The sequence below is a fragment of the Lemur catta genome, chromosome 16, assembly GCF_020740605.2.
Source record: "Lemur catta isolate mLemCat1 chromosome 16, mLemCat1.pri, whole genome shotgun sequence".
In the NCBI taxonomy this organism is placed as follows: domain Eukaryota; kingdom Metazoa; phylum Chordata; class Mammalia; order Primates; family Lemuridae; genus Lemur; species Lemur catta.
The window spans coordinates 749,644-770,787 of NC_059143.1; the positions used below are offsets into that span (position 1 = coordinate 749,644).

The 21,144-nt window shown below is 39.8% G+C and overlaps 1 long non-coding RNA gene across 2 annotated transcripts in view; it reads left to right on the forward strand.

Moving 5' to 3' along the window:
- Nucleotides 1–19,699, forward strand: part of LOC123621633 — a 33,597-nt gene extending 13,898 nt beyond the window's left edge. For both annotated transcript variants that reach the window (XR_006729209.1, XR_006729208.1), the window contains 2 exons: nucleotides 10,951–10,994; nucleotides 19,585–19,699. This is a non-coding gene — a long non-coding RNA (uncharacterized LOC123621633). The remainder of the gene's footprint in view (nucleotides 1–10,950; nucleotides 10,995–19,584) is intronic.
- Nucleotides 19,700–21,144: the final 1,445 nt, after the last annotated feature.

A 21,144-nucleotide genomic window follows, 5' to 3' on the forward strand; every position in this document is an offset into this window, starting at 1 on the left:
CTTCTGGGTCTTAGTCCAGTTTGAGGTGTTCACTTTGGTTCCTGTGTCCATGGTCCCCCAGGGGCGTCTCACAGGTGGAGGAATCGCTTGTCTCCCTCAGCTGCTGTGCCTCATGCCTGTCCCTGCAGTCGTCTCCGTATGACTGACGCAGTCGTCTCTCCAGACCTTGCTTGGTGCTCCACCAGGATGATGCTGGTGACGCTGGCTGGTGCTGGCAGGGACGCATGCCATCACCTTCGAGCACTGTTTGAAGTGCACCCTGTGTCACTGCTACTGCTCTTGTCACCTGGGCTGCCATTCGTGATGGTGTTGCCGGTCCTTTGTACTTTCAGCGCCACTTGATCCTTCATAGCCCGCACTGTGAGTCCAGTCCCTGCGGAGTAGGGAGGCAGCTTCTTATGGTCTGTGTTGAAGTTCTGCAGACCTAGAGCTCATTAGTCATTCTATGAAACACTTTCCACAGTGCCCGCTTGCTGACAAGGTCCCTGAGTTAGATCAGGTTCATAAACACCCGCTGTAATCCACTGGGAGAGTTTCCCTCTGACTCGTAGGCCTCTATTGCTCTTGGGATGAATTCTGTCTCAGGAGGGTGGATCATCTTATAAATCTTATATTATTTGCTGTCTTCCCTGCTATTTCACCACAGATTGTCAATATATGTCTGAATTCTAGTCCTAGTATCTATAAGGTGAAAGTTCTTTTCCCAGGATGTTCATTTAAAATATTATTTGAATTATTCAGTAGCCTCATACCTGGGCTCATTATTTTGTCACTTTTCAGTTTATGCTCAACACAGAAGCCAGAGTGATCCTGTTGAAATATGTGAGACCATGTTACCTCTCTGCTCAAACTGTTCTGTGGCTTCCTTTCCCAGAGTTCAAGGCAAGTTCTTCTTTATGACTCTTAAGGTTCTTTATGTTCTCCTTGTTTCCTCTTATCTTTCTGGCTTCATCTAGTCTCCTTTTTTCATTTAATACTGTATTTTGTACATTTTTTTTCATATGAGCAAATGTAATTTTTTCAAGACTGTAATCTTTTTCAGGGCTGTACAGTATGTCATAGAATAATAATAATATAACCATTTTCATATTGATGGACATTTAAGGTTATTTCTAAAACTTTGTCAATTGCAAACAGTGCTTCAATAAACATTGTTGTATATATTGGTCTGCATACATGAAATATATGATTTCTTGCATTTTACACTTTCCTTAGGGAGAATTATTCTTTTTTCCTGCTGTTACAATCTTTAGACACTCCTTTAGTGAGAATCTGTTCTTGGTGCATGTTTCAGTTTTTGTCTTTCTGAAAATATCTTTATTTTGCCTACATTTCTGTTTACACGGTTTTAAATGACAAGGATACTTTCTTAAAGGTTTTGAATATATTATTCCACTGTCTTCTGGCTTCCATTGCTGCTATTGAGAAGTCTGCTGTCAGTGTAATAACGTGTCTATTTTTCTAGTTATCTCTTTTCTCTGTAGGATACTTTTAAAGTTATCGACATCATTTTGTGCTTTGCAACTTCGTTATCAGGCCTCAAATGTCTTTCTTGAGCTCTAGCTTGGGCTTGTTGTGCTTTCTGAATCTGAAGCTTATGTTGTTTGCCAGTTTTGGAAAAATCAGTCTTTATTTCTTCTAATATTATTTTCTTCCCTCCCCCATTACACACACTCCATTCTCTTTGGTCTGATTTTTTAGAACTCTAAATAGATCTGTGTTGTTATTTTGGTCCCCATTTTTCTTAACCTCCTTTAGGTTTCTCACTGTTTTTATCCTTGTGCCTCATTCTGTTTACTATCTTTTGTGTCTGATTTATTTCACTATTTCTCTTCTCAATTTTATAAGATTTGCTATTTATTCTATCCATTGAGCTTTTAATTTCAAAAATTATATTTTTGAAGTTCTAGTTTTCAAAATCTGTCTTTAAAAATCTCTTATTGTTTGCTCATACTTGGAATCCTTATTTTCTTTTTTAAACATTTTAGATATTTTTATTATATATGTTGTTTCAGATAACTTTAATATCAAAAGCCTTTGAGGCAGGAGCAAAACAAAATATTTTAATTCTGTTTCTGATGGGTTATAATCACAGGTGTTTAGATTTTCTATAGTAATTTTGAATTGCAAATTTATGTTTGGCAAGACCTGAGTTGAGTATTTCTTCTTCCAGAGGATATTTATATTTGCCTCTGTCCTGTGCCTGATATGAGATCTCTCTGGGATTACAAAATTAATTCCTAGGCTTTGTAGATAAAAAGATAAGTAGTTATTGCATTTACAGTAAATTTCTTAGTGAATTTATTTGTTGAGTCTTAAGTATATTCTACATTTAATTTGATCCTAACTTGGATGTATTCTGAAAGAAATGTGACACATGGCTTAATTTGGTTCTTTAATATTTTGTTTTATTGTATTTTCATTTTAAAATATTTTTAGTAATTCTTAATGTAGCTTACAAATATTTTCATCTTAGTAAACTTTGAGTCATTTTAATAGTAGGTATGATTCTACTCATAAATTTTAGCTTATTTCCAAATTATTGAAACTGTGTGTTATATCTAGGAGTGCCAGGAGTCTGTTGCACTTCAAACTATCTTTATGTCATATGGGAAAAGCCTTCACTAAGTTTGCATTTCTACACAGAATTATTTTTTGGTGTAATATGAAAATTAAATGTTATGAATAAAATGAAACTGTTTTATGAGAGGGTCAGTTAATTTTACATTTCTGAAGTTTCACGCTAAGGCTGTGTTTCTTTAAAATGTTTTAGTTCAAAGAGTTAAATATAAGGGATATTGTGAATAAAAATACATGTTGTCTTTTTGTTTAATCACATACTTGTAGGAAGAATTATTAAAAAACACTGTCTCATGCTAAATTAAAACATGGCCTCTTGTCTTCCTTCCTCTTTAAGGGAATCATAATAAAAGCTATTGCTTTAGGATAGGATGCACATATTAGCTGACTAAAAGGTGTATCAGGTTTTGTATGACAGATCGTCTTTCTGCAGGCAACCTATTAACTTCTTTTTCCCCTGTGTTCTTATAAAAACTTAGTGTTGGCTTTTTATGATTGATATCTGAAAAACGTCAAAACATTGATTCTCAGTTGGAAGTTCCTTGTCATAGATTAATCAAAATTGAACATCTGTGGAACAGCATTTCTTTCCCTTTTTTGTTGTTGATTTTTTTTTTTAACTCTCATGAAGGGCCCTTGGGACAGATGGCCCCTTACTGTTGGTTTGATTACCATGATCACCCACAGCTTCAGAGGAGTGCCAAGAAAAGAAATTGCTTTCTTTGTCAAGGTGTTTTCAATTCAATTCTCACCCATTAGCCCTGTTTGGTTAAGTTTGGAATTACTCTATCAGGTGATTGATGAGAGTTTTCATTTTATTATAATAGGTCTTATTTAAAAGGAGTGGAAGTAGTAAAATGATATATCTAACACGGTATGGATTATATGAGATTCTTAGAAGTTTCATTTTCATTACCTTAGTTAGAATTTGCTAATCTATGAGCAAAAAGAGCTTCCTTATTTTGAGTTGTGATGCTAATTTTAGGTTATTCTGGGGAGAAATATTTAGAACGACTAGAATTATCCATTAAGTTGTTTCTATGGTTTGCATTTCAAAAGCACCAAAATTATTTTACAGTAGTAGAAGCAGTTTGATTTTCCAGATGACTCTTTAGAATGAAGATAATCACAATGGGATCATTACATTAGATTTTATTTCTATCACTGCTTATGTACATTTTTAGGATGGTGAACAAATGGACAAATTTCCAAATTTGCTTGCTTTTAAATGTGTACATCATATAAAGCAACAAATAGAAGTGTGATCTCTATTTTTGCAACTGGTTATAAAGTAAAAGATCTTGAAATAATGTTTTCATTTCTATAAGGTTTTTGTGCATGTAAGTCAAACTTAACATGATTATATGAAGAATTATTTTAATTCCAGATTGAGAGGATATTAATTTTAATACTATTAATATTCTTTACAAGGTTTCTTCACATACAGATTTCCAAGTATTGTTCAGAGGAAGTCTGTAAGATTTAGGCCATTGTTTTACAAAAAAAAATTTAAATACTTGTTTTGCTGAAAATATCTTCTTGTAGATAATTAAGTGTGAATGTACTTTAAACTAGTGTCCAGTGAATGACCATTAAAGTCAAAGGTAACCAACCAGAGCAAACTGGGTTTACTTGTGTGGTGCTGTACGTGCAGCAGCGTGTTTCAGAGAGGATGTCCTGCTAGAAGCCGGGATACCTGGATTCCAGTCTTGGCTTCGATAGTTACTAGCTCCAGAACCGCAGGATGAAATATAACTTTCCTAAGTCCGAGTGGTAAAAAGTACCTTTAAGGTCCTTTCTCATTCAGAAAATTCTAAGATTCTATCCATATATAATGAAACTTTTCACCTAAATGTACATCAGGGAAGGATACCAATTGGATATCAGACTGGGATGGGGGTGGGGGGAGGGGATGGGTGTATGCCTACATGATGAATGCGTTGCACACCCTCTGGGGAATGGTCATGCTTGAAGGTGCAGACCCGGGGAGGTGGGGGGGGAGGGGATGGAGGTATGACTACATGATGAGTGCCAGGTGCACTGTCTGGAGAATGAGAACGGACGCGCTTGGGACTCTGACTCGGGGGGATGGGTGGGACATGGAAAATGTATATAACCTAAACTTATGTACCCCCATGATGAGCTGAAATTAAAAAAAAAAAAATAAATAAATAAATATTTATCTTGCCATCAGAATTGTAAACAGAAAAATTAGTCAAACTTTATAAGTTAATGGATATCTATATACCTATATATATGGATGTCTATATATCTATACCTATGTATCCATTTACTTATAGAGTTCAAGCCTATATATGTATACACATATATACACACATATGTAAATGGAAATAAATTAAAAGAGAATTAAAAAAAAAATAATGAAACTTTTTGTGAAAATACAAAATAAACAAAAGCCTTAAATTTTTTTACATTCACAGATACACCTACTGTGCATTTACCCTTCTGTTGTTCAAATTGGAACTTAATTGCTTAAATTCTACAAAGCAAAGCATTCTAAGAAACCACAGCAAAAAATATTTCCTCACGTATCTGACATGGAAAGGTACAGACAGATGTCTGTCTTGTTTAGATATGGACTGTCAATGTGTCTGTATGTGGCGTACATAGAGGAAATGAATAGCCAGTATATCTTTATGTTCACATAACTAAAGTTCTCCATCAATTATATAGGTCCAGTGTCATAAAACACTCAATTTTGAAATAAAATTCTTTTCTTTGGGATATGGAAGTAGAATTATCCTATTAGTAGACTTACTAGCACAGAAAGGGTTTTAAAAACATTTTGGTAGTGTTTTTCTTTCTAAAAATATTTCCTGCTGTAATTGCTCTGGGTGGTGTTTCTTCTTGGCCCTGTGAAGATCTACCTATTGTCAAATAAAAAAATATGTAATAAAGAGAATTTTTAATTATTTATTGCCATATTAGAAAGAATATTTACAATCAGGAAGTATTAAATTCCTTAACATGTGACACATAATGGTAATCGTTGTGAGAGATACATGATCTGTGCTATTAGCTCTCAAAGTCTGGTGCTTAGACGAGTAGTGTCAGTATCACCTGGGAACATGTTAGAAATGCGTTTTCTCAGACCAGCCTCAGAAGTTCTGTGAGTAGGACTCAACAGTGTGGATGTGTAGACATTTCTGTTGCACGCTAAAGTTTGAGAACTGCTGAACTAGACCTTTAAAAGGATACTAAAATTCTATATTCTCATCTGCATGTTAGCTTTAAAATAATTTGTACACACATCTGATTATGTTTTATCAAGATTATTTTTAGTCTGAATTTAAGATTTTTCAGCAATGAATTTGTTTTTGTTTTCACTATTGCTTGTAGTCTTAACGTTTGTAATGTTGTGCAGTCTGTAATATTGTGTTTTTTTTATTACTGCTTTGTCAGAATGAGTGATATTTTTCCATCAATGCTGTAAATCTGTGTTTTGCTGGGGTACATGCAAGGAAAAATGGCATGGTGTTGGTTCTCTGGCTTTCTGGTTTCGCCAAGGTCATTTGTGGCCCTAAATGATTGAGATACTTCCTGAAATCCTTTTTTGCAATCAGGCTGAATATAAAATTACAATGATTAGTGGGTTTGAAAACTACTTTGCAGATGTAATAAAAATTATAATTTTAACTGTAGTTATTAAACTTCGTGCTTTTCAGGCTTTTTCATATACTAGCACATGTAGAAAATGATAGTTACATAGGATACTTGGATAAGCAGATGAGACACTGTTCTTTTAAAATCAACTTAGAGAAGTGGAGAAGGAAGTTGATTCGCTATTTTTCAATACCTGCGTCTGATCACAGACGGAAAGCATTGTGTTACTCATAGGTAGAAGACTAGAAGTTAAGCTGCCTAATTTCATAATTCTACTTATGCTTCCATTTATTTATTTCATCTTATTTCTCAATCCTACAGTCTTCATATATATGTAGTATACCTTCAACTGAAAATAGCTGTTTTAAAATGTATTTGCATGTTTTGGTGGCAGAGAGCTTCCTACTAAACAAAAAAAATGAGCAACTTTTACACAAAACTCTTATTTTTGTACCACAACAGATTTACTTAGATTTATGGCTTTCTCTTCTGTTTTTCCTGTAACAATGGCACACGTCCTCCAGCTTCTGTCTAAGGCTCGTCTCACCGTCCTGACCAGGATTCCAGCCCTGGCTGTGTTCTCAGGGATCTTAGGCTCTTTCTTTCTCTGGTGCTCTGCTAGCTCATCACTTCCTGTCAGCCTTTAAACATGTGCAAGTCTGTGCCCGTCTGAAATTAAAACACAACAAATCTGTCACACTTAACCTTTCTACCCACCTTTACTTTCTTCTGCCTTTTATAGCCTTTCTTAAATAAATTGCCTCCATACAGTCTCTCTTTCCTCACACTCTTTCCATAATCTTAAATCTGCATCCTTCTTCCTGCCTTTTAATTGAAGCCCATCTGACTGTGGCTGTATGTCTTTAAATACAGTTGCAGTTCTTCAGTTGTCACTTTTCAATGTTTGCAGCATTTTTGAGGATTTCTTTTAGATGCACTCTGTTCCCTTGACTTCGTGACAACACACACTCCAGCTGCATTCACCATACCTTTCTGGTGGTTCTTCCTCACCTGGTTTGTGCCATGTCTGCTTCAGTGGCTTTCCTTGCCAATCCGGCTTCATCTCTTGACGTTGTCTCCCTCCCAATCTACATTCTAGATATATTAGATTTTTTTTCAGTTTCTAAAATGTGTTCTGTTTTCTTGTAACCTCCAAGACTTCATGCATATTGGTTCTCCACTCAGTAGCATTTTCCCTTGCCCACTGTATGGCACAAATCATCATTTTCTTATCTAACCTGAGTGTCAATTTTCCTGTCCTTTCCTTCTGAAGTCCTGTAGTGGCTCTCTAAATTAGGTTAGATTTCCTTTTTATGTGCTCCTGCAGCATCCTATGCAGCTAGTACCATAAAATTTTACTGTATTATATGTTTTGATGCTCCTCTTTTCTATGAGTGGTAAGGACTCTGCTTTGTTCACCATTGTATCCCTACAGGTGAAAGAACAAAAATCACACATTTTCTTTAATGATTTCTGCTCATTTATGTTTAGGAGACCTCATTCCTTCATTAGTCGTGTTTTTTGACGTTATTAAGCCGGTGACTCTTCAAGTTGAGTTGAAGTGTTTCTGCCTGATAACCGTGCCTGAGACAAAGCTTTGAACAACTAGGTTTCCTCCATGGGTGTCGTAGGTCAGTGCCCGGCAGGGACTTTTCCCGTTTCTTTAGTACCGCATAGCTTTTTCAATGAAATAAATTGAACTTAAGTTAAATGTGCCACAAAAATGTATGAATTATTGGAAATTATTTAAAGTAAGTATTCTTTACATCTCAATTAAGAAAGCTCCAGGCTCTGACATTAGCTAGCTGTATGGCTAAGACAAACTCCTCATTGTTTTGACTTTAATTTCCTCACACTAAAGTTCTGATTCTACAATGTAGGTAAATCAAGTACAGAAAGCTATAATCATGCAAAACACTAATAGGATACATTCTACCTTTTCAAAAGTAGTCTCTGATTTGCAATTTTACAAATGTGTGATTTTAAAGATATTGTATATTTCATCATTGAATTCTACAGAATTAAATAAATATTATTCACTTATGAAAATTACAAACTTCTTCCTGCATAATTTTATAGTGAAGTAGAATCACATTAGTATTCTAAGTAATTTTAACTTTTGTTTTTAATTAAGGGCCAGAAAATGTGAAATATCTGATTGGGAAAGAAAAGAATATACTGCTGAATTTATCTTACTTTACATTTTAAAAAACCCTTAATGGATTTGGAATCTTTGTGATGGTGGCACACAAATCATACTTTAAATATTCACCTTCCAAATTTATTAATTTAATAAAAATTTGTATTTTTTTTACTACACTGTAACATTTCTTATTAAAATAAGAAATATTTATGTCAAAATGAAGTTATATATTTTTATCGTTACTTGGTTTCTAGATTGTTGGCGGCAAAGTTTTTTTTTAAATTAAGATATGGAGTCTCTTTTGAATTACTAGTAGACGTTAGCAAGAAGGAAACGCAGTGTGTATCAGTCATCACTGGCAGCGATTATTCCCACCAGCGGTTCTCATCCTTTCACTCATAAAATCAGCATAAAATTGACCTAATATTGCCAGATCAGATTGAGTATCTGGAAAGTAATCCTCAGGGAACAGAAAATTCGGTCTTTGTGCATAAAGTTGTAGAATCGGATTATTTTTTTCAGAGCTCTTTTGTTTCTTCCTTTGCAGTACTTCTGAAAAGTTGCCACAAAGATGCATCAGATGTGCTCTAAATCTAATCACATAGGCAGGAACCAAGTTAATCCATCTCAAAATATGGATGCACATGATTATAATAAAGTTTTGAGTGCTGAAGGATAAAATTCATTTAATGAGAAGAAAAGGATATTTTCCACTTCGTGATGAAACCAGTAGATGCTATTTTCATGTATTTACTTGTTTTCCCTGTGTGGAAAAGCAGAGTGTACAGAAAAAACTGGTGGAGTAAGAGATGAGGAAAAGCGAGACAGGAAAACACACTTAGGTAAATGCTGCAAACAGTACAGGCAGACGGTAAGGGCTGCACAGCAACGTGTAAGAAACTTGTCACAAACATTTTCTCAAATGAGAACTACAAAGTTGAGTTGTTTAGAAGGGTTGTTTGAAATATTCACAGTGAAACCTCTTAATTCCATTGTTTATGAGAACATTATGTAACATTTCTGCATTATGATTTGTTTACATGGCTATTAGTTATTGTAGTAATTTATCAAGGTAGTAACTTTTGTTTCCTATTTGATGGAGATTCCATCATATACTTTTGTCTTATGAGATTTAGATCTTAGCATCTACCATTTTGCTAAAATTGCCACATATGTATATTTTTTCCAACTGGGAACATAGTTATCCACAGGACATTAATGTTTGAGTATTTTATGGTGATGAATAATGCATTTCAAATTTATTTTAGAAATGGAAACATTTTGTTTTACATGAGGACATAATCATTTAATATTACCTTTATAAGTTTGTAATACATTATTTTCATATAAGATGTTTTAAATGATTTATTTATGTTAAGTTATATGGGAACTTTTTACTCCTTAATAAGTAAAAAGTTTAATTCTAGAAAGCATGCTTTTTTTTAAGTTAAAATATTTGAAAAATATTCTGTTAAATAAAAACACAGGAGGAAGTAGCTCATGCTAAAAATGTTGCTAGACATTTATTAAAGTTTGGAATTAAAACTTTTGAAATTATACATCCTTAAATAATATTTCTTAAAAAGCAATATGGAGTAGTAGAAATAAACTGTAGATTTCCATTGGTTGAGTACCTGGAGTGTGGATCTTTGGTCCACCAGGGCCTTTTCCTTGGAGTGGAGTTCGAACCCTGTCATATAGGTTGTACTTGTTGTTCATATTTTATCTTGGGCTTTCAAAGGTTTTTGTCAGAAGTAATAATCTATTATTAAACACTATCCTTTTAAGAGACATTTAAAGTATTCAGAAGTTTTTGACAAAATTAAAAAATAAGTGTATGACCAACATATTTATTAGTGATTATTACAACTAAAACTTCACTTTCTTATGCTAAACAGAAGAGAAGTATTGTGAGAAATAAAGAAAACAAAAAGCTGATGTGAATATTTATAAAGCAATATTGATTTATATAAATTACCAAATTACTAGCTATATTAGAAAAATTTCTCTGAACTGTCCTGCAAATACCAACTGTATTTTAAATAAGCTGCCTTATACCTGCCTGCCAACTCACCTATTACTGCAAAGTCTAGGACTCTTAAAGCCAATATGAAGCAAACATTATTACAATTTTTGTAAATTTTTATTGGGGATTTTAAATGGAAATTTAAGCTGTATATTTTAGACTAGTCCCTGAGGGCTATAATGTATGTGATTACATGTTTACCACATTTAAAATTTTCTTTTCAAATTAAAACCAATATTTTTGTAAGCATAGTTAAAATTGAAAATTCAAAGTTCAGAATCTTTATGACATGTAAATAAAAAAGTGAGTTGCTAAAAGAAATACAGTAATGGTTTTTGATGGCCTAAGTTACTAATTTCATTTGTTGTATTCCAAAGGTCATTAAAACCCTTAAAAGTTCAACATATTTAACTCAATCAAGGAAAAGAAGTGAACCTCATCAACTGTAAATGTCTCAAGAGAAATTTAAAAATTATAATTAAAGTAGCTTTGACAATTTTAAGAGTATTTAACCAGGACTGTTGCTTTAAATGTGTTCTTTTGCCTCTGTTTAAGGATGTGTGTCAATTATTTACAGATCCTGTGGTTTTGTGGAAATTCCCAGAGGACTTTGGAGACCAGGTTGGAACCACATAATTTTTTGTAAAAAATTTAAAATTGAAATATTACAATTACTCCTACTCTTGCTGCTGCTGCAGCTGCTACTACAGTACACATAAGTAGCTATAATTATTTTCTCTTGATCAACTGTGAGGAAAAATCTTTGTCAGGTAATTCTAACATTTCTGTCAACTTGATGTTGGAATCTATTGATTATCTTTTTTCTTTCATTTTGAGATCTTCCTAGTTCTTGGTATAATAAGGGATTTTCAACTGAAACGTGGACATTTTTGTATTACATTACAAGACTTGGATCTTTTTTAGCTCTTTTAATTGGCTTCCTTTCTTGGGTACTACTTCATCACCAGCAGGTGGGGGTAGAAGTCCAGATTCCTCACTCGGCCTCCACTGACAGGTGAGAGGGATTCTTGTTACTGCTGGGTGGGGATGAACATGTTCTAGTGCCCTTCCCCGTGGTCTCCCCTGACACAGTAGCAGGGGCAGAAGAGCTCACTACCCAGTCAGCAGAAAGCCCCAGCACCCTACTTGGTCTTCTCTGACACCCCCTCTGTGGGGGTGTTGGTGTGCCTTGTTAGCCTTGCCAGGGTGGAAGTTTAGGCTCCCCATTTGGCCTTTACTGGTGTGGGCCATAGTTTTTGCTGTGATGCTTGGGTAGAGGAGAGTGGTTATTGTGTAAGAGTTTTCTCTCTTGTTCAGCTGCCCCTTTCCTGGTCCTGTAGCTTCTAGAGAGAGCAGGCTTTTGTTGGGACTTTTTTCATCTGTACCCATTGGCATTTCTCGGTTACCAGCTTGTTCTCCTTCAAGTCTGAGATATATGAGGCAAAAGGAAAACCCAGGGAACTCACCACCATAGCATCCCTCAGGCTGTGAAGTCCCTGGCCCGTCTGCCTTTTTCTCTCTCCCATGCAGCATCATCTTTTTATGTATATGTGCAATCCGCCACATCTCTTACGCTCTCTTTCACATGTTCTGTCTTCAACTCTCTATAATATATAAACACACACACATATATAGTATCTAGGGTTTTTAGTTGTACTTAATGAGTGAAACAGGGAAAACTACTTATCCATCGTCCTGGAAGCAGAAGTCCACCTTGGCTTTAAGGGTAGTTTTTGTACATCAAATGGTACATTAGGTTGTTTTCATGCCCCCCATCCCCCAGCCTGTGCATATAGGACCCCATTGCTTCTGACCTTTGGAGTCTAGACACCGAGTTTCTTTGTGGGGAATTTTTCCTTTTTTTTTTTAATTGCTTTTACAGCCTTTGTCTTTGGTCTGCAGTTTCACAATTACGTATTTATGTATGGATTCTTATTTATTCACATGATTCAATGTTATTTTTTATTCTAACAATCCTTTAATTTTCATTCTATAAAATTTTCACCCATTAATTCTTTTAATGTTGTCTCTCTACCCCCATTCTCCTATTTCTTTTTTTAATTCCAAAATGCCTTTTAGACCCTTTCCTTCAATCCTCCCCATCTCTTAAGTTCTCTATCATATGTTCTATCTTGAACTCTCTATACTGGTGCCTGGTAATTTCCTCCAGTTTCTATTCTAATTCACTACTTCTCTCTTCAGTCTTGCCCACTTTGCTTTCTAACATATCCATTGAGTAATTTTAATTACTGTAATTTTTATTTGTAGATATTCTAGATTCTATTAATAGAAATCTATTAATTCTTTCAAGACATCCTATTCTTTTTTTTTTAGGATTCACTTCCTTTTTTATGGTATTGATCATATTGAAGATACTTTATCAGGTTGTTCTTTTTTGTGTGTTTTGCTTTGTTTTGAGACAAGGTCTTTGTCTCCCAAGCTGAAGTGTGGTGCCACTATCGTAGCTCACTGCATCCCCAAACTTCTGGTCTCGAGCAGTCCTCCTGCCTCAGGCTCCCCAGTAGCTGGGTCTACAGGTGCGAGTCTACAAGTGTGCACCACTGTGCCTAGCTAATTTTTTTTATTTTTTGTAGAACAAGGTCTTGCTGTGTTGCCCAGGCTGGTCTCAAACTCCCGGCCTCAAGCGACCCTCCTGCCTCAGCCTCTGAAATTGCTGGCATTACAGGTGTGAACCAGCACACCCAGCCTATCGAGTTGTTCTTTTATTGAAATCTTGAAGGACTAAAGTACAGTCTGGCTGATTCACTCCTGGCTTGTTTCCTTGAGTGTTTTGTGGTCTTACGTTTATTTTTGAAGCAGCGGTGCGTGTGGGGATTGTGTGTGTTGGGTGAGGATATGTCCTTCCAGAGTGATCTGCGTTTGCTTCTTCTGGGCATCTCAGTGATACTCCTTTCTAGAGCCACCTTTATTTTTGCTAATTTCCTAACTTGGGGGTTCATTGTCCACATGGTTATTTAAATTTGAATCCCAAGCCTACTTGTGGTACAGGCCCATAATTAATTTTCAAAGGGGAATGTTTATCCCATTCTGCTGAGAGAGCAGGCAGAGTCAGGGAAGATTCCTTGCCTGCCTGAGCTAGTGAGTGTGCTTTTGTTTTTCATCTCACCCTTTCACTTCGGGCCTAACCCTGAAGAAAACTCAGATTCAGTTCCGTACTCTCTCTGTCACGTGGACACCAGCTCTTGTCCCATCCCAAACAGACACTAAAGCCAATCTCAGTCTAGCAGCCCCCCACCCAAGGCCCTCATTGCTTTTTTCAGTTTCTTCTCTGTTCTAAGCATCTGAAGATTTCCTAAAAGCTCAGCTATGCATTTTTAAAGTATGATATACTTTATCTAGCATTTTTATGTATTAATATTTGATCCCAAAAGGTTTTCAAACCAAAAGATTTTATATTTACTCTAAATAATTATCTTTTTGTTTGCTTATTAGTTTTTATTTTTAATTATTATGGATATATAATAAGCAGTTGCACATATTTATGGGATACATGTGATATTTTGATACAAACATATAATGTGTAACATTTGAGCTACAACTGCAGTCTCCATCCCCTGGGCCATGGACTGGTACTGGAATGTGGCCTGTCACTAACCAGGCTACACAGCAGGAGGTGATTGGCTGGAGGAAGAGCCAGCAAAGCTCCATCTGTATTTGCAGCAGCCAACCATCACTGCCCAGTGCCCGCATCACCGCCTGAGCTCCATGACATATTTGTAAATATGGTAATTATATATCTTTTGTCCAGCAAGGTACAGTTCAATAGATATATTACCCTTTGGCTAGTTGAGACTATGATGCAAGTTGCATAGTAATAATAATAGAGTATATTTAAGCAAAATTACCATAGCAGAAAATGATGATTTTTTTTTTTATGAGACAGAGTCTTGCTCTGTCACCCAGGCTAGAGTGCTGTAGCATCAGCCTAGCTCACAGCAACCTCAAACTCCTGGGCTTAAGAAATCTCCTGCCTCAGCCTCCCAGGAAGCTGGGACTACAGGCTTACACCAGGACACTTGGCTTATTTTTTCTATTTTTAGTAGAGATGGGGTCTCACTCTTGCTCAGGCTGGTCTCCAACTCTTGAGCTCAAGTGATCCTCCCACCTCAGCCTCCCAGAGTGCTAGGATTACAGGCATGAGCCACCACACCTGGCCTGGAACAAATATTTCTTAAAGTCCATGCTTAGCTATATGAATAGTTTAAGTTCCAGGATTACACGGATTTGTGAAATTCATTTTTCTGTGTACCTATGTACAGAAACATTTGAATCTTTAAACTGTGTTATACATTGTTCTTTTTCTCTCTTAAGACATGCTATTGCCTACATGTTGCCAGCTTCTTGACCTGGTTTTCTTCTTCTCTTTACAACTTATACAATGTATTGGGCTTTATTTCTTAAATAGAAGAGGGTATTGAACAAAACTCAGAAATTCCAATATTTGGGCTGGGCACAGTGCCTCACGCCTGTAATCCTAACACTCTGGGAGGCTGAGGCGGGAGGATCGCTTGAGGTCAGGAGTTCGAGACCAGCCTGAGCAAGAGCTAGAACCCCATCTATACTAAAAATAGAAAGAAATTATCTGGACAGCTAAAAATATATATATAGAAAAAAATTAGCCAGGCATGGTGGCACATGCCTGTAGTCCCAGCTACTCAGGAGGCTGAGGCAGGAGGATCGCTTAAGCCCAGGAGTTTGAGGTTGCTGTGACCTAGGCTGACACCACGGCACTCACTCTAGCTGGGCAACAGAGCGAGACTCTGTCTCAAAAAAAAAAAAAAAAAGAAATTCCAATATTCTTGTTAGTCTGACGAGCTTGACCATTTTCCCTTCAATTTCTTGGGTTGTAAAAGTACTCAATGAAAATGATTAAGCCTGGCATGCATTATTTATTTGTTTGTTTATTTTTATTATGGCAAAATATAGGTAACATAAAATATACATTTTATGTGTACAGTTCATTGGCATTAAGTACAGTCACATTGTTGTACAGATGTCACCACCATCCACCTCTAGAGCTTTTTCATCTTCCAAACTGCTGCTCATCCCCATTAGGCAGCAGTTTTCCACTCTCCCTCCTCCTGCTCCTGGCAACCACAGTTCTTCTTTGTGTCTCTGTGAGTTTGACTCTCATTTAAGTATTTGTCCTTTTGTGACTGGCTTATTTCACTTAGCACAGTGTCTTCAGGGTTCATCCATGTTGTAGCATGTGTCAGAATTTCTTTCCTTTTTAGGGCTGAATAATACTCTGTTGTGTGGATATACCACATTTTGTTTATCCATTCATCCTGCTGACATAATCCTAACAGCACTATTCTTTGAGTTCAATTGCCTGTAACCATCTGAATATCATGAGAAGTTGAATAGGGTTCACCTCTGAGTGATGATGAATATAGTTCTTAAGAAACAGGCAGGGCTCAGTGGCTTATGCCTGAAATCTCAGCACTTTGGGAGGCCAAGGCAGGAGGATTGCTTGAGGTCATGAGTTCAAGAACAGCCTGAACATCATAGCAAGAGCCCACCCCCATCCCCTACAAAAAATAAAAAAAATATTAGCCAGGTGTGATGGCATGCACCTGTAATCCCAGCTTCTTAGGAGGCTGAGGCAGAAGGATCACTTGAACCCAGGAATTTGAGGTTGCAGTGAACCCACTGCATTCTAGCCTGGGCAGCAGAGCCAGACACTGTCCCAGAGTGACAGGGCTGGGCCAAATGTCAGGAAAGAAACAGACTATTGGAGCTTAATGTGGGGAGGGAAGGTAGCCAAGGTTAGGGAGTGTTTGATCTGGAAAAGGAGGAGCGAACAAGGGAGCCAGGACTACGGAGCAGGATGTTCCAGGCCACACAACGAGCTGGGCAGCAGTGGGGCTTGGTGGTGGTGAGTCAGGATCGTGGGTGAGGGCTGGGCTCGGCAGTGGAGTGAAAGGGAGAGGGAGTTGGTGTTCTCCTAAACACTTCGGTTACTGTGCTAAGCAGAACGCAAGTTCTTTGCTAACCAGAAAAAGTGAAGTGACTCACCAAGGAAGGTTAAGTCTCCGGTGGCCTGGCACAGTGGGCAGGGGGACAGCCTGAGCACAGGGCTGGCTTTGAGGACTTGGGCTGCCCTGGAGAAGGACTAAGGCCCGCGAGGCAGCGGGGTAGCTGCCAGGTGACCGCAGCGTGGGGGCAGAGGCCTGGCGGTGGTTGGGTGCGGAGGGTGCAGGTGACAGGGGAAGGCGTGCCTGGAGCAGGATGTGTGGGGTGTGAGGGATGGGACTTGGCCGGAGATTGAACGTGGAGGTGGACAAAAAGGAGTCGAGGATAAACGTGGGGGTGATTTGCTGTGGAGCTGGGGCGGGGAGTGATGCCCCTTCCTAGGCCAGCATGGGCCTGGAGGGAGGGACCAAAAGGAATTCTGTCTTGTAAATGTGAAGTCTGCCGTGTTTATCAGGCAGTCTCATGGCCGTGTGGGGGCATCAGTGGGGTCTTAGTGAAGCAGTCTGAGCTGGAGACAAAATTGGAGTCGAATGTCACCAGGAAAGAGAGGCCAGGACCCACGCAGTGGAGCTGCAGTCCCCACAGGGCAGATTGAGAGGGTCCGGCGCTGGGGTGGCGGTGGCCGGCAGGTGCGAGACCCGGAGACGACGAGCCGCAAAGGCGGGGTGGACGAGGACAGGAGTGGCCACTAGTTTTGGGCACACGGAGCTGGGGGACCTCGGCAGGCTGCTGCGGAGAGTGTCAGAGACAGACCCAGGGCGGGCGCAGCAGAGAAGGCGGCGGAGGCAGGGCTGAGGACTGCGGGCGGCCGGAGGGAGAGTCGCCGACAGGACCGCCAGCATGTTTTTGGTTGGTGTTTTAGGATGGTAGGTGCCAGGGCCACCTCTATTTTGCTGATAGGAAAAAGATACAGCAAAGGGGGAGAGATGGGTAATGCGGGGAGAAAGCGTGTTACTGAGAGAGAACAGTCCCGCGAGTGTGCGCAGGGCACGGGGCCGGGGATCGGTCTCCTGTCTGGTGATGGGCAGCGGTGACCGTGGATCCTGGCCGGGAGACGAGGCGGTTCCCATCTGAGGACATCCCTGTTCCCTAGAAGAGGCGGAGGGGACTCTGGGGAGCCCGCCTGGGCTTGGCGGTGGCTCTTCTGCCTGCAGACGCCTCGCCCTCCTCAGGAGTCTCAGGGCGACGTCCACTCGTGGCTGCTTCGGCCCTGAGAGAGCGTCCTCCTGTCCCAGGCCGGCCTCCCCACCTCCTGTCGTTCCTGTGACCTGGTTTCAGACAGCACAGCTCCCCACACGTGTGTTCAGTGTCTTTCAAACGTTTCTACTTTAGAACAACGTCTGCCCTGTGTTGTGGTTCACAAAGCAAACGTGGGTGTTTTTGTGGGAAGATGGTATTTAGTAGTGAGGGTCTCAGCTGGTTGGAAGTAAAGCCAGTGTCACTCTTCCAGGTCCGTGACAAGAAATTACTACAGAGGCGCAGCCGGGGCGCTCCTTGTCTGCGACATCACCAGGTGATGCCAGCTCCCAGGGTAGAGGAGGCCGCCCAGCACCGCGTCTGCAGCCCGGCCCTGGCAAGGTGCCCTGTGTGCCGTGTGTGCCGTGTGCTGTGGGTGCCCGGGCAGGCAGTGAGGCTGTCACCCAGGTGTTGGGCAGGCAGTGAGGCTGTCACCCAGGTGCCCGGGGCAGGCGGTGCGGCCGTCACCCAGGTGCCCGGGGCAGGCGGTGTGGCTGTCACCCAGGTGCCCGGGGAAGGCGGTGCGGCCGTCACCCAGGAAGCCCCTTACTTCCATCTGGATCTGAGAGGTCTTGGAACGAGCCCCCGCCACTACTTTACCACGTAGAGAAACATGTTTACAAGGTTTTAGGTAGATAAAGCAATTTTTCATGTTTCATTACATTTCTTAACATGATGCCTGGACACTTTCCTCAAGGTTCACGAAGCTTTCTGTGTGGTGAGTTCTTAGAAGTGAGTTACTCTGGGTGGAGATTGCCTGGGTTCCAGTCCTGGTCCCATTACCAGCTGGTAACAGGTGCTTCAGCCGCCTGGACCTTGGTTCCCTGGTCCGTAGATGAAGGTGATAATAATCATGTCATCCTCGTGAGGTTATTGGAGGTTTAAATTAAGTTAACATGAAACATTTATATTGTAGCTATTAGCTACCTATGGCAATTTAAATGAAATTAAATAAAGTAAAAAATTTAGTTCCTCAGTTGCACTGGCCACGTTTCAAGTGCTCAGGGTCCACGTGTGGCTGGTGCCTTCTGTGTTGGACAGGGCAGGTTAGAGAACATTCCTGCCCTGAAGAAATTCCGTCAGATAACCCTGACCTCAGTGTTTGCCAGCACAGACCTAGAAAGGTGTCGTCTAAACGGTATCAGCAGGGGTTCCTTCCAGGTGGGAACCAGTTCAGTGAGGAGACATCACCCGGCTGCTTCCCTGCTCCAGGCCGTGTCCTCGGAGCTGGGTGCTCTGCGGGAAGGCAGGCAGCTCCCGGCCCAGCCCGCGCTGCGCTTGCCCGGTGAGAGGCTCAGATGTGAAGTCATCAATCAGGGTATCAAAGTGTCATGGTCGGAAATTTGTCCTTAGACACATGAGAGCTGGAAACAGCAGGTTTGAGAGTGGGTCCTGGAGTCAGCAAGGTCCTGGCTTTACCACTGGCTGCTGTGTGACTTTAGGCAACTTAATTAATCTCTCTGGGCCTCAGGTTTCTCATGGAAAAGGGGGGGAAATAGCAGTCCATCACAGAGTCCTTATAAAGCGTCAGTGTGATAAATTCCTACAAAACAACCCTGCCAGCACGTTGCAGGGTTGACTCGGTGGCAGCCATCAGCTGTCATCTTGCTCACCAGTCAATGTCTGGACTGTGCCTGGCACATACTAAGAGCTCAACAGATATTCATAAAAAAAAGGAAGGAAATTCTGTTTCCTTTTGCTTGAGCAAACAAAAAACAACAAACTCTCTGGCTTATTGTCTCATTTTTCTGGAAACAAAATGAAAGAGACCCTGGGAGTGTGTCATGTACTTGGTGCATTCAGGTAATCTGAGTTACCTTAAAGGTGTTGTTGCCATTACCTCAAAACGTTGAAAAGCAGTGTGAGTAGTGAGAATGACTAGAAAGAGTTGCTAGCTTTATAAAATGCATGTATTATTTTCACAATCTTATATTACGCAGCCGAGAAACCTACAATGCGCTTACTAATTGGTTAACAGATGCCAGAACGCTAGCGAGTCAGAACATTGTGATCATCCTCTGTGGAAACAAGAAGGACCTGGATGCAGATCGCGAAGTTACGTTCATAGAAGCCTCCAGATTTGCTCAAGAAAATGGCAAGTGACCTTTTATCTCTTACTGTTTTTCAAATGGCAAATTTGGGGGGTAACAACATTTCTTTGAGTTTAAAACATCTATTGGAGTTTCAAGGTTATATTTAGGAAATGTAGAATTTGAGATTGTTTTTACTATAAATTTAGACTTATTTAGTGTATTTTCAGTATATTGCATTCTGCCTACAAAAGTTACTATGATGATAAAAGCAAATCTATTAACATTCATATGACTTTTTAGTATTAGATCTTTGAATATTAGAGATCTTGGGTTAAAGTGAAATTTATTTATTTATATATATGCGGGGGGGGGGCAATGGACACACACACACACACACACACACACACACACACACACACACACACACACACACACACACACACACACACACACACACACACACACACACACACACACACACACACACACACACACACACACACACACACACACACACACACACACACACACACACACACACACACGTCTCTCTCTGTTGCCCAGGCTGGAGTGCAGTGGCGTAATCATAGCTCACTACAACCTCAAACTCCTGGGCTCAAGCAATCTTTCTGCCTCAGCCTCCTGAGTAGCTGGGACTACAGGCATGCGCCACCACACCTGGCTAGTTTTTTGTTTCTATTTTTAGTTGTTCAGCTTAATTTCTTTCTATTTTTAGTAGAGACGGGGTCTCACTCTTGCTCAGGCTGGTTTTGAACTCCTGAGCTCAAGCAATCCTCCCACCTCGGCCTCCCAGAGTGCTAGGATTACAGGTGTGAGCCACTGTGCCTGGCCAAAATTCAGACATTTTAAATAACTTTAAGTTTTAGAACCAATCAAGAACTACAATATCCTAATATCGGTGTTTGATGGGATTCTAGGACTACCGTATTACATTCTTGGAAACTGACTAGTTTCTTGCTAAGAAAATAAACATGAGAGAAACACATAAGCCAGAATCATGACAGTTTTCAAAGATCTGTTTAGAAATACAGAAGCTAAGAATGTTAAAAGCACAAAAGGAATTTTCATGTGACTGAAATGTCCACATCTTTACAAGTGAGGACACAAGAGGATGGAGAGGTCGTGGTTTGCCTGGAGAGCAGCGGAACAGGCCTGTCTGAGGACCGGCAGTCCCTCTGCTGGGTAAAAGGAGCGCTCATTCCTATAGGCCTCTCCACGGGCAGAGTGACAAATTGTGATACAGTCCCCTAGAAAGTACAAAGATGTGTAGATTGTACTTGTGGTAACATACAGATTGTTTTAAGAAGGAAATTGCTGCTTTTGGCAGAGCCGTGCGGCCGGTGCCTTCTCCCGCTGGGCAGTCGTGCCGGCTGCAGAAGCCTCGTTGCTCCTTCCGTCTCTCCAGTGGATTAAGTGCTAACACAAGATGGCAGCTGCTTTTCAGAAAAAGTTAGAATGCTTCTAACATTTTAAAAAACATAACT